Source organism: Nycticebus coucang, chromosome X, assembly GCF_027406575.1.
Source record: "Nycticebus coucang isolate mNycCou1 chromosome X, mNycCou1.pri, whole genome shotgun sequence".
NCBI lineage: Eukaryota > Metazoa > Chordata > Mammalia > Primates > Lorisidae > Nycticebus > Nycticebus coucang.
The window spans coordinates 84,211,541-84,225,524 of NC_069804.1; the positions used below are offsets into that span (position 1 = coordinate 84,211,541).

Here is a 13,984-nt window from a genome sequence, read left to right on the forward strand (position 1 = left end):
TGGGAGGGAGCGGCTGGAGCCCAGAACCGCTGGGCAGCGGACAGACTCGGCTATCCCCAGTTCCCTGCCCAGCCACACAGCAGGCGTTCAGGTCTCTGGACCACAGAGTGAGTGCGGGGGTGTGCCTGGAACTCAGAGCCAGCAGGGGCTCCGAGCCGTAGGGAGCCTGGTCGACAGTGAGCAGATTCAGGTTCTCCCGGTCTCTCGCCCCGTAGCTCAAGCCTTCAGGCTTTAGAGTGGGGGCGGGGTGGAGGGAGTGGCTGGAGCTCAAACCGAGCAGGTCTCCGGACCCCAGAGCGAGGGCGGGGTGAATGCTGGGAGCCTGGAGCCAGAGCCCAGTCAGCAGCGAGCAAATTCAGATTCTTCCGGTCTCTCGCCTGGTTATACTGCTGCAGCTCAAGCCTTCAGGCTTCAGAGTGGGGGCGGGGTGGGAGGGAGCGGCTGGAGTCCAGAATCCCTGGGCAGCGAACAGACTCGGCTATCCCCAGTTCCCTGCCCAGTCACACAGCAGGCGTTCAGGTCTCCGGACCACAGAGTGAGGGCGGCGGAGCGCCAGGCACTCAGAGCCAGCAGGGGCTCCGTGCCTAGGACAGCAAACAGATTCAGATTCTCCTGGTCTCTCGCCTGGTTGTACCGCCGCAGCTCAAGCCTTCAGGCTTTAGAGAGGGGGCGGGGGTGGAGGGAGTGGCTGTAGCTCAGAACCGAGCAGGCGTTCAGGTCTCCGGACCACAGAGCGAGGGCGGGGTGAACGCCGGGAGCCCGGGGCTCTTGGCAGCAAGGAAATTCAGATTCTTCCTGTCTCTCGCCTGGTTGTACTGCCGCAGCTCAAGCCTTCAGGCTTCAGAGTGCGGGCGGGGTGGGAGGGAGTGACTGGAGCCCAGAACCGCTGGGCAGCGAACAGACTCAGCTATCCCCAGTTCCCTGCCCAGCCACACGGCAGGCATTCAGGTCTCCGGACCACAGAGTGAGGGCGGGGGGAGCGCCAGGCACTCAGAGCAGCTGGTACCGAGTTCGACTCAGCTATATGCCTGGATGTATTGTTGCCCAAGGAGGGCTGCTGCACCTCGCCTCGGGGAAGTGCCACCCTGGTGAGGGTCTCCCTCCGCTGACTGTCCTAACCTCTCTCCCATGCCCCAGAATCAGCGCTGACCAGCCACAGCTCAGGGACTGTCCTCTCCCCTTTAGGAGTCACCCAAGAATCCGAACTCCTGGGGGACAGGCTTTCAGACCTCAGAGAGAGTGGAGGGAAGTGCTGGGTACTTAGAGTCACCGGCAAAGGAAATTTACAGATTTATACAGTTTTATGCCTGGCAGGATAACGCCTAGGCCTCCTAGTAAGGGAGGTAGGTCCAGTTTGTAGTAGGTCTTTCCCGTGAAGTGTAGTGGGATGGCCTTTGATTTCTGCCCTTTTGTTTGTGGGGCCCTTAAGCCGATCAGGTGGGGAGGGGGGACTCCCGTCCGCTTGGTGATGGGTTTTGTACCTTTTGTTTGCTTCCTTGTGATCGCAGCTCTCCTCAGCGGGGTTGATGTGCATTCTTCAACTTTCTCGCTTGGTGTTGCTGGAATCCATCAGGTTATTTGCTAAATTTTCGTCCCCTAACTCTCCTTCAGGACAGGAGCCTCTATGGAAAGCTGGCTTCAGTCTGCCATCTTCCCAACATCTAACCTCAGTAAATTTAAAGGAATAGAAATCATTCCATGCATCTTATCGGACCATCATGGAATAAAACTTGAATTGAGGAACAACAGGAATCTGCATACTCATACAAAACATGGAAGTTAAATAACCTTATGCTGAATGATAGCTGGGTCAGAGATGAGATTAAGAAAGAAATCGCCAATTTTTTGGAACAAAACAACAATGAAGACACAAACGATCAGAACCACAAAGGCAGTTCTAAGAGGGAAATTTATAGCACTGCAAGCCTTCCTCAAGAGAATGGAAAGAGAGGAAGTTAACAACTTAATGGGACATCTCAAGCAACTGGAAAAGGAAAAACATTCCAACCCCAAACCCAGTAGAAGAAAAGAAATAACCAAAATCAGAGCAGAATTAAATGAAATTGAAAACAAAAGAATAATACAACAGATCAATAAATCAAAAAGCTGGTTTTTTGAAAAGGTCAATAAAATAGATAAACCTCTGGCCAACCTAATCGGAAAAAAAGAGTAAAATCTCTAATATCATCAATCAGAAACAACAAAGACGAAATAACAACAGACTCATCAGAAATCCAAAAAATCCTTAATGAATATTACAAGAAATTTTGTCCTCAGAAATATGAAAATCTGAAGGAAATTGACCGATACTTGGAAGCACGCCACCTTCCAAGACTTAACCAGAATCAAGTGGAAATATTGAACAGACCCATATCAAGTTCAGAAATAGCATCAACTATACAAAACCTCCCTAAAAAGAAAAGCCCGGGACCAGATGGTTTCACGTCAGAATTCTACCAAACCTTTAAAGAGGAATTAGTACCTATATTACTCAACCTGTTCCAAAATGTAGAAAAAGAAGGAAGACTACCCAACACGTTCTATGAAGCAAACATCACTCTGATCCCCAAACCAGGAAAAGACCCAACAAGAAAAAAAAATTACAGACCAATATCACTAATGAATATAGATGCAAAATTATTCAACGAGATCCTAACAAACAGAATCCAGCAACACATCAAACAAATTATACATCATGACCAAGTTGGTTTTATCCCAGGGTGTCAAGGCTGGTTCAATATACGTAAATCTATAAATGTAATTCAGCACATAAACAAATAAAAAAACAAAGACCATATGATTCTCTCAATCGATGCAGAAAAAGCTTTTGATAATATCCAGCATCCCTTCATGATCAGAACACTCAAGAAAATTGGTCTAGAAGGGACTTTTCTTAAACTGATAGAGGCTATCTACAGCAAACCCACAGCCAATATCATATTGAATGGAGTTAAATTGGAATCATTTCCACTCAGATGAGGAACCAGACAAGGCTGCCCATTGTCTCCATTGCTTTTCAACATTGTAATGGAAGTTTTAGCCACCACAATTAGGGAAGAAAAGGCGATCAAGGGTATCCATATTGGGTCAGAAGAGATCAAACTTTCGCTCTTCGCAGGTGATATGATTGTGTATCTGGAAAACAGTAGGGACTCTACTACAAAACTCCTAGAAGTGATCAAGGAATACAGCAGCATCTCAGGTTACAAAATCAACATCCATAAATTGGTAGCCTTTATAGATACCAACAACAGTCAAGTCGAAAAAGCAGTTAAGGACTCTATCCCATTCACAGTAGTGCCAAAGATGAAATATTTGGGAATTTACCTACGAAAAGACGTGAAAGATCTCTATAAAGAGAACTATGAAACTCTAAGAAAAGAAATAGCTGAAAATGTTAACAAATGGAAAAACATACCATGCTCATGGCTGGGAAGAATCAACATTATCAAAATGTCCATACTACCCAAAGCAATATATAATTTCAACGCACTCCCTATTAAAGTTCCACTGTCATATTGTAAAGACATTGAAAAAACAATACTTCATTTTATATGGAATCAGAAAAAACCTCAAATAGCCAAGACATTACTCAGAAATAAAAACGAAACAGGAGGAATCACACTACCAGACCTCAGACTTTACTACAAATCGATAGTGATCAAAACAGCATGGTATTGGCACAAAAACAGAGAAGTAGATATCTGGAACAGAATAGAGAACCAAGAGATGAATCCAGCTACTTACCGCTATTTGATTTTTGACAAGCCAATTAAAAACATTCAGTGGGGAAAAGATTCCCTATTTAAAAAATGGTGCTTGGTGAACTGGCTGGCAACCTGGAGAAGACTGAAATTGGACCCACACCTTTCACCATTAACTAAGATAGACTCTCATTGAATTAAAGATTTAAACTTAAGACATGAAACTATAAAAATACTAGAGGAGAATGCAGGGAAAACCCTTGAAGAAATTGGTCTGGGTGAGTATTTCATGAGGAGAACCCCCCGGGCAATTGAAGCAGCTTCAAAAATACACTACTGGGACTTGATCAAACTAAAAAGCTTCTGCACAGCTAATAACACAGTAAGCAGAGCAAGCAGACAGCCCTCAGAATGGGAGAAGATATTTGCAGGGTATATCTCTGACAAAGGTTTAATAACCAGAATCCACAGAGAACTCAAACGCATCAGAAAGAAAAAAACAAGGGATCCCATCGCAGGCTGGGCAAGGGATTTGAAGAGAAAATTCTCTGAAGAAGACAGGCGCACAGCCTTCAGACATATGAAAAAATGCTCTGCATCTTTAATCATCAGAGAAATGCAAATCAAAACTACTTTGAGATATCATCTAACTCTAGTGAGACTAGCCTATATCACAAAATCTCAAGACCAGAGATGTTGGCGTGGATGTGGAGAGAAGGGAACACTTCTGCACTGCTGGTGGGAATGCAAATTAATACATTCCTTTTGGAAAGATATATGGAGAACACTCAGAGATCTAAAAATATATCTGCCATTCAATCCTGTAATTCCTCTGCTGGGCATATACCCAGAAGACCAAAAATCACAATTTAACAAAGATATTTGTACCATAATGTTTATTGCAGCCCAATTCATAATTGCTAAGTCATGGAAAAATCCCAAGTGCCCATCGATCCATGAATGGATTAATATATTGTGGTATATGTACACCATGGGATACTATGCAGCCTTAAAGAAAGATGGAGACTTTACCTCTTTCATGTTTACCTGGATGGAGCTGGAACATATTCTTCTTAGTAAAGTATCTCAAGAATTGAAGAAAAAGTACCCAATGTACTCAGCCCTACTATGAAACTAATTTGGGGCTCTCACATGAAAGCTATAACCCAGTTACAACCTAACAATAGGGGGAAGTGGGAAAGGTGGGGGTGGTGGGTAGAGGGAGGGGTATCGGTGGGATCACACCTGTGGTGCATCTTACAGGGGTATTTGCGAAACTTGGTAAATGTAGAATGTAAATGTTTTGGCACAGTAACTGAGATAATGCCGGAAAGGCTATGTTAACCATTGTGATAAAAATGTGTCAAATGGTCTATGAAGCGAGTGTATGATGCCCCATGATCATATCAATGTATACAGTTATGATTCAATAAAAAAAATAAAAAAATATAAAAAATATGTAAATATTATTTATTCACTTCCAAAGCTTACTGTCATAGATAAATTAGAAACTAAACTCCATGGTACCAGTCAGGGATCCAGGACATTCTGTGCACCCAATAAAATATTAACTAGCTATAAATTTAATCTAAAATAAAAATGTTTTAAAAATATAACCACTTTAAAACAAAAAAGTGATTTAACTTTAAAATCTATAAAATCTATTTAACATATACAAAAATAAACAATACCATTACTAATGCTTACTATAAAAATATAAAAGCAACAAAAAACAGACAAAACTTTTAAAAAGTATCTTCATTACACTCCAAAATTGCTGACTTTTCTATAAATAAAATTGAAACTGTTGATCTCTCATCTGCTTCTCCATCGATTAGCTTAAATGACAGGCAGATGGAATCCTTGGTCCAACAACACCTACAATGATAATCCATTAATTTGACATGTTTCTCTTGCCAATAAGTGAAAACCGTCCACCACAATGGTTAATGCAACCACAATATACTTTGACCTTACATTTCAAAATACAGATGATGTGGAGTTCAAAATCCAGATAACAGTAAAGGTGGTACAAGGAAGGTGACTGAATTTTGTGATCCATAAGGCTTATAAAAATTTAGCTATCCCCATAACACTTCTTCCAGAGGCAAAAATCCTTTCTGAGGAACCTCCTGAAGGAAAACATTCCCCAAATTCAATAGAGACGACATTAAAACAAGTAGATTGCAAGAAGAGGTGAAAATTCACCTGGCAAATATTTTGCTCCTTCCAAAACAGGCCCAGTTGAGTCTCAATAACTTGGATATGCAACTGGAACATGGAGACATCATCTTAAAGGATACAATTTGTCCAAGTTAGCCTTGTTGAAATCTTTTTTTTTTTTTTTTGTCACTATATCACCCTCGGTAGAGTGTCATGGCGTCACAGCTCACAGCAACCTCAAACTCTTGAGCTTAAGTGATTCTCTTGCCTTAGCCTTCCAAGTATCTGGGAGAACAGGTGCCTGCCACAATATCTGGCTATTTTTTGTTGTTGTTGTTGCAGTTGTCATTGTTGTTTTAGCTGACCCAGGCCAAGTTTGAACCCACCAGCCTCAGTGGTGGGTCACTATGTGGCCAGAGCCCTACCCACTGAGCTACAGGTGCCACTTTGTTAAGATCATTTTTGATGAACCTACAGGATGCTAAAGCAAAAATAAGTCAAGCTATATAACAGATGAAATAAATAACAGTTTGGGAGCCCTACCTGTTCCCTAAAAAGTTTGCCACACAGATTAGGAGCATCTGACAGATTACAGAAGTCATCCTTTCCATCAGTGACCATTAAAGTGAATGGTCACCACCAGAGTCAGAACCTACCTCCAAACTGGAGATCAAAGCAAGATTTATATTAGAAAGTCAGACCCATAAAGTAGTAAGTGGGTCAAAAGAAAAACTCTCACCTCTGATTGTTCTCCTGGAAAGTCATGTAACAAAAGAAAAAAAGCAGAGGGAAAGAAGAAAACAAAATGGAGGAAACTACTAAAAATCACGTTAATGTTAATGAAGTATTACTTGGAAGAAAGGTGCAGCATTATATAGAAACCTACCTGGGCTTTTTGCCATAGGAGGAAAAAAAAGTATTTCCAAGATCTTATTCATGGAAAAGAGTCACTGAAGAAACAATTGGCATACTTTACTGAGAGCAAACATACCGGGAAGCAACTAAAAAATACTTTTGCAGATTCCCTCCAATATGTAAATGTAATCCTAAATAGAAAATTTGGATTCACATCTCAGAAAGTCCCTGCTCACATACCTCACATGATTGATGGAGTTGTTATGCAAAAACTGCAAGATATGTTTCCTGAAGAATTTGATGTCATTTCACAAAGTGCACTGTTCTGAAGATATGTAGTTTGTCTTCTTTTATTTTACTGTCTCATGACTGCTGCTCAGCCACTGAACATATCTCAAGCCTTTGATTAAGTTGATACAGACCAATCTAGTGTCTTGTCTGACAAAGAAATCTGAATGCTAGCTAACAGTTTGCAGGATTTGACAAGTCTGGAACACATGTTAATAAATTGCTCACAAATACTTCCTGCTAACATCACTCAGCTAAATAATATTACACCAAGTCAGGAAGCTTACTATGATTCCAATCTGCCACCAGTCACTAAAAGTCTTGTAACCAACTGTTAACCAGTAACTGACAAAATCTACAAAGTATATGAGGACAAAATCGAATGTAGGTTTGAATATGGGAGATGAAATCGCTTTTAAAATGATTCGTACCAATGTTTCTCATGTTGTTGGCCAGGGATGATATAAGAAAACCCCCAGGAAGTTTGTTTGCCTGAATAACGGTATTGACCACAATCATAATGATGCCTAGATAGTGAAGGCTGTTCTCAGGGACTTCTATGAATCCATGTTCCCCATACCTTTCTGGGAGCTGCCAAGAGAGTATAGGAACCGTTTCCTTCATGTGTATGAGCTACAGGAAGGAAGGGCATATTGAGAAAAACTAAAGTTTTGGACCTATTGTGTACTGGCAACAATCATTATGTTTACTGTATTCTCACTTTTTGCTGAGTAGCTAATTGCATTTAAGCAGAGGACATTCCCAGAAGGAGAATACACAAAGAAGCTAGTCCAAATCCAATCAGGATATGGGAGATCCTCATTTCAAAATCATATACTTGAGCATTTACTGAGCATTTTAAAACTCAGCATAACAGATATGTCTTTGTGACGTGATGTTTATTAGCTAGGTTGGCCAGAAGAAGGAAAGCATACAGTACCATTCTGTTTACTGTCATGCATATAGCGTACTGACCAGAGATTATTTAGCTAACATGCTGAAAACTTCTTGTGTATTGAGCAGCTATGAACTGGTTTTACTTTAAAAGCATTTGTTAATGGACCACTCATCTTTTTTATCGAAAGGCTCACTGGCAAGAGACAGCTGCTAATTTCTCAGAGCAACCATTGAAGACTCACTTTTTTTTTAAATTAAGTCATTTGTAGATAGATCTTGAATATATTTAAGCCATTATGGTATTCAATGTGTTTATTATTTATATAAATTGGAGTGCTTACATCCTACTAATTAACATAGCCTTCACCTCATTTACCCAATTACAGTGTTAAGACATTCGTGTTCTACATCTGATAGATCCAACTTGTACTCGCAATATGCTCCATAGGTGTGGTCCCCCATTAACCCTCCCTCTATCCACCCAGTCTCCTCCCTTCTCCTCCCCTTCCTTCTTCATCCTGGGATACAGTTGCGATTCATCTTTCATATGAAAGTGTGAGTATTATAAATTGGTTTCATAGTAGTACTGAGATTATTGGATATATATTTTTCCATTCCTGAGATACTTTACTAAAAAGAATATTTTCCAGCTCCATCCACGTAAACATAAAAGAAGTAAAGTCTCCATTTTTTTTAATGATGCATAGTATTCCATGGTATACATAAACCATAATTTATTAATCTATTCATGGGTTGATGGGTACTTGGGCTTCTTCCATGACTTGGCAATTATGAATTGAGCTGCAATAACAATCTGGTGCAAATATATTTGTTGCCAAATTATTTTTGGTCTTTTTCGTATACACCTACCCCTCTGATAAGACATCCTCTGAAAATAAGACCTACTTACAGGAAAGATAAGATGTCCCCTGAAAATAAGACCTAGCGCATCTTTGGGAGCACACCTTAAAATAAGACACTGTCTTATTTTTGGGGAAACAGGGTAGTAGAGAAATTGCAGGATCATATGGCAGGTCTATATTTAGATCCCTGAGTGTTCTCCAAACTTCCTTCCAAAAGGAACGTACTAGCTTGCATTCCCACCAGCATTGCAGAAGTGTTCCCTTTTCTCCAAATCCACACCAAAATCTGTAGTTTTGGGATTTTGTGATGTGGGCTACTACTCTTACTGGAGTTAGATGGTATCTCAGAGTAGTTTTGGTTAGCATTTCTCTCATGATTAAAGATGATGAGCATTTTTTTCATGTGTCTGCAGACCATTCGCCTGTTTTCTTCAGAGAAGCTTCTCTCATGGCTCTTGTCCACAATGAAATGAGATCACTTGTTATTAATTATTAATAATTTGACTACTCTGTGGATTCTGCTTATTAGACCTTTGTCGGAAATATAACTTGCAAAAGCCCTCCCATTCTGAGGGCTGTCTATTTGCTTTACTTAGTGTGCTCTTAGCAGTGCAGAAGCTTTTTAATTTGATCAGATTCCTGTAATGTATTTTTGATGTTGCTTCAAATGCCCGGGGTATCGTCCTCATAAAGTATGCTCCCAGGCCATTTTTTTCAAGCGTTTACCCTACACTCTCTAAAAGAATTTTTATAATTTCATGTCTTAAGTTTAAGTCCTTTAACCAGTGACAGTCAATTTTTGTTAAAGGAGAAAGTTGTGGGTCCAGTTTCAGTCTTCTACAGGTCACCAGCCAATTCACCCAGCACCATTTGTTGAATAGGAAATCTTCCCCCAATTTATATTTTTGATAGGTTTATCAAAGATCAAATGATGATAAGTGTCTGGGTTCACCTCTTGGTCTTCAATTCTGCTCCATACATCTACCTCTCTATTTTTGTGCCAGTACCATGCTGTTTTGATCACTATCAATTTATAGTATAGTCTAAATCCGGGAAGCGTGATTCCTCCTGATTTGTTTTTGTTTCTGAATAATGTCTTGGATATTCAAGGTTTTTTCTGTTTCCATATAAAATGAAATACTAATTTTTCCAGGTCTTTAAAGTACAACAGAGGTGCTTTAATAGGGATCGCATTAAATCTGTACATTGCTTTAGGTAGTATAGACATTTTAACAATGTTGATTCTTCCCAACCATGAGCATGGTATGTTTTTCGGTTTGTTAACATCTACAGCTATTTATTTTTTCAGAGTTTCATAGTTGTCTTTATAGAGATCTTTGATGTTCTTAGTTAGATACACTCCCAGGTATTTGATCTTCTTTGGCACTAATATAAATGGAATGGAGTCCTTGATTTTTTTTCACCTTGACTATTGTTGGTATATATAAAGGCTACAGATTTGTGTTAATTTTGTATCCTGAGACGTTGCTGTATTACTTGATCACTTCTAGGAGTTTTGTAGTTGAGTCCCTAGGGTTTTCCAGGTATACAATCATATCATCTACAAAAAGTGATAGTTTGATCTCCTCTGCTCCTATTTGGATCCCCTTGATTGCCTTCTCTTGCCTGATTGTGATGGCTAAGACTTCCACTACAATGTTGAAAAGCAGTGGAGACAATGGACATCCTTGCCAGGTTCCTGATCTGAGTGGAAATGATTTCAATTTTACTCTGTTCAATACGATATTGTCTGTGGGTTTGCTATAGATGGCCTCTATCAGTTTAAGAAATGTTCCTTCTGTACCTATTTTCCTAAGCATTCTGATCAAGAAAGGATGCTGGATATTATCAAAAGCTTTTTCTGCATCAGTTGAGAGAATCATATGGTCTTTGTCTTTTAATTTGTTTATGTGATGTATTATATTTATGGATTTACGTATATTAACCATCCTTGGGACCCTGGGATGAAACCCACCTGGTCGTGATGTATGATTTGTTTAATGTGTTGTTGGATTCTGTTTGTTAGGATCTTATTGAATATTTTTGCATCAATATTCATGATAGGTATTGGTCTATAATTTTCTTTCCTTGTGGGTCTTTTCCTGGTTGGGACATCAGGGTGATATTTGCTTCATAGAATGTGTTGGGAAGTATTCCTTCTTTTTCTATGTTTTGGAAAAGGTTAAGTAATATAGGTACTAGTTCCTTTTTAAAGGTTTGGTAGAATTCTGATGTGAAGCCATCTGGTCCTTGGCTTTTCTTTTGGGGGAGATTTCTTACGGTTGATGTTATTTCAGAACTTGTTATAGGCTTGTTCAGTATTTCCACTTCTTTCTGGCCGAGTCTAGGAAGGTGGCATGTTTCCAAGTATTGATCTATTTCCTTCAGATTTTCATACTTCTGAGAATAGTTTTGTGTAATATTTATTAAGGATTTGATGAATTTCTGAAGAGTCTGTTGTTATTTGGCCTTTATCATTTTTGATTGATGAGATTAGTGATTTTACTCTTCTGCTTCTGGTTAGGTTAGCCAAAGGTTTATCTATTTTATTGACCTTTTCAAAAAAACATCTTTTTGATTGATTGATCTGTTGTATTATTCTTTGTTTTCATTTTAATTTAATTCTGGTCTAATTTTAGTTATTTGTTTTCTTCTCCTGAGTTTTTGATTGGAAAATTCTTCCTTTTCCAGTTGCTTGAGATGTCCCATTAAGTTGTTGACTTGCTATCTGTCCATTCTTTTGAGGAAGGCTTGTAATGCTTAAACTTTTCCTGTTAGGACTGCCTTTGTTGTAACCCAGAGGTTGTGGTAATTCCTGTCCTCGTTATCATTATTTTCCAAAAATTTAGTAATTAACTTCTTAATCTCGTCTATGACCCAGCTATTGTTCAGCATGAGGTTATTTAGTTTCCATGTTTTTGTATGCATATGTGGATATTTCTTGTTACTAAGTTCAACTTTTATTCCATAATGGTCTGAGAAAATACAAGGAATAATTTCTATTCTTTTAATTTGCTGAAGTTAGACTTGTGACCTAAGATGTGATCAATTTTGGAGGATGGTCCATGGGCTGCTGAGAAGAATGTGTATTCAGTTTTGTTAGAATGAAATGTTCTGTAGATGTCTGTTAGATGCAAATGTTGAATGGTTAATTTTTTTTTTAATTTTTTTTATTAAATCATAACTGTATACAATGATATGATTATGGGGCATCATACACTCACTTCATAAACCATTTGACACATTTTTATCACAGTGGTTAACATAGCCTTTCCGGCGTTATCTCAGTTACTGTGCCAAAACATTTACATTCTACATTTACCAAGTTTCGCAAATACCCCTATAATATGCACCACAGGTGTGATCCCACCGATGCCCCTCCCTCTACCCCCCCCTTTCCCACTTCCCCCTATTGTTAAGTTGTAGCTGGGTTATAGCTTTCATGTGAGAGACCCAAATTAGTTTCATAGTAGGGCTGTGTACATTGGGTATTTTTTCTTCCATTCTTGGGATACTTTACTAAGAAGAATATGTTCCAGCTCCATCCATGTAAACATGAAAGAGGTAAAGTCTCCATCTTTCTTTAAGGCTGCATAGTATTCCATGGTATACATATACCACAATTTATTAATCCATTCGTGGATCGATGGGCACTTGGGCTTTTTCCCATGACTTAGCTATTATGAATTGGGCTGCAATAAACATTCTGGTACAAATATCTTTGTTATGTTGTGATTTTTGGTCTTCTGGGTATATGCCCAGCAGAGGAATTACAGGATTGAATGGCAGATCTATTTTTAGATCTCTGAGTGTTCTCCATATATCTTTCCAAAAGGAATGTATTAATTTGCATTCCCACCAGCAGTGCAGAAGTGTTCCCTTTTCTCCGCATCCACGCCAGCATCTCTGGTCTTGAGATTTTGTGATATAGGCTAGTCTCAGTGGAGTTAGATGATATCTCAAAGTAGTTTTGATTTGCATTTCTCTGATGATTAAAGATGATGAGCATTTTTTCATATGTCTGAAGGCCTTGCGCCTGTCTTCTTCAGAGAAGTTTCTCTTCAAATCCCTTGCCCAGCCTGCGATGGGATCCCTTGTTTTTTTCTTGCTGATGCGTTTGAGTTCTCTGTGGATTCTGGTTATTAAACCTTTGCAGAGTTATACCCTGCAAATATCTTCTCCCATTCTGAGGGCTGTCTGCTTGCTCTGCTTACTGTGTTCTTAGCTGTGCAGAAGCTTTTTAGTTTGATCAAGTCCCAGTAGTGTATTTTTGAAGCTGCTTCAATTGCCCCGGGGGTTCTCCTCATGAAATACTCACCCAGACCAATTTCTTCAAGGGTTTTCCCTGCATTCTCCTCTAGTATTTTTATAGTTTCATGTCTTAAGTTTAAATCTTTAATCCAATGAGAGTCTATCTTAGTTAATGGTGAAAGGTGTGGGTCCAATTTCAGTCTTCTGCAGGTTGCCAGCCAGTTCACCCAGCACCATTTGTTAAATAGGGTGTCTTTTCCCCACTGAATGTTTTTAATTGGCTTGTCAAAAATCAAATAGCAGTAAGTAGCTGGATTCATCTCTTGGTTCTCTATTCTGTTCCAGATATCTACTTCTCTGTTTTTGTGCCAATACCATGCTGTTTTGATCACTATCGATTTGTAGTAAAGTCTGAGGTCTGGTAGTGTGATTCCTCCTGTTTTGTTTTTATTTCTGAGTAATGTCTTGGCTATTCGAGGTTTTTTCTGATTCCATATAAAACGAAGTAATGTTTTTTCAAGATCTTTAAAATATGACAGTGGAGCTTTAATAGGGAGTGCGTTGAAATTATATATTGCTTTGGGTAGTATGGACATTTTGATAATGTTGATTCTTCCTAGCCATGAGCATGGTATGTTTTTCCATTTGTTAACATTTTCTGCTATTTCTTTTCTTAGAGTTTCATAGTTCTCTTTATAGAGATCTTTCACGTCTTTTGGTAGGTAAATTCCCAAATATTTCATCTTCTTTGGCACTACTGTGAATGGGATAGTGTCCTTAACTGCTTTTTCAATTTGACTGTTGTTGGTGTATATAAAGGCTACCGATTTATGAATGCTGATTTTGTAACCTGAGACGCTGCTGTATTCCTTGATCACTTCTACGAGTTTTGTAGTAGAGTCCCTAGTGTTTTCCAGATACACAATCATATCATCTGCGAAGAGCGAGAGTTTGATCTCTTCT

At 39.3% G+C, this 13,984-nt stretch overlaps 1 pseudogene; it reads left to right on the forward strand.

The window, feature by feature from the left end:
• The first annotated feature begins 5,547 nt into the window (after positions 1-5,547).
• LOC128576882 (N-acetylglucosamine-1-phosphotransferase subunits alpha/beta-like) lies at positions 5,548-7,852 on the forward strand (annotated as a pseudogene).
• Positions 7,853-13,984: the final 6,132 nt, after the last annotated feature.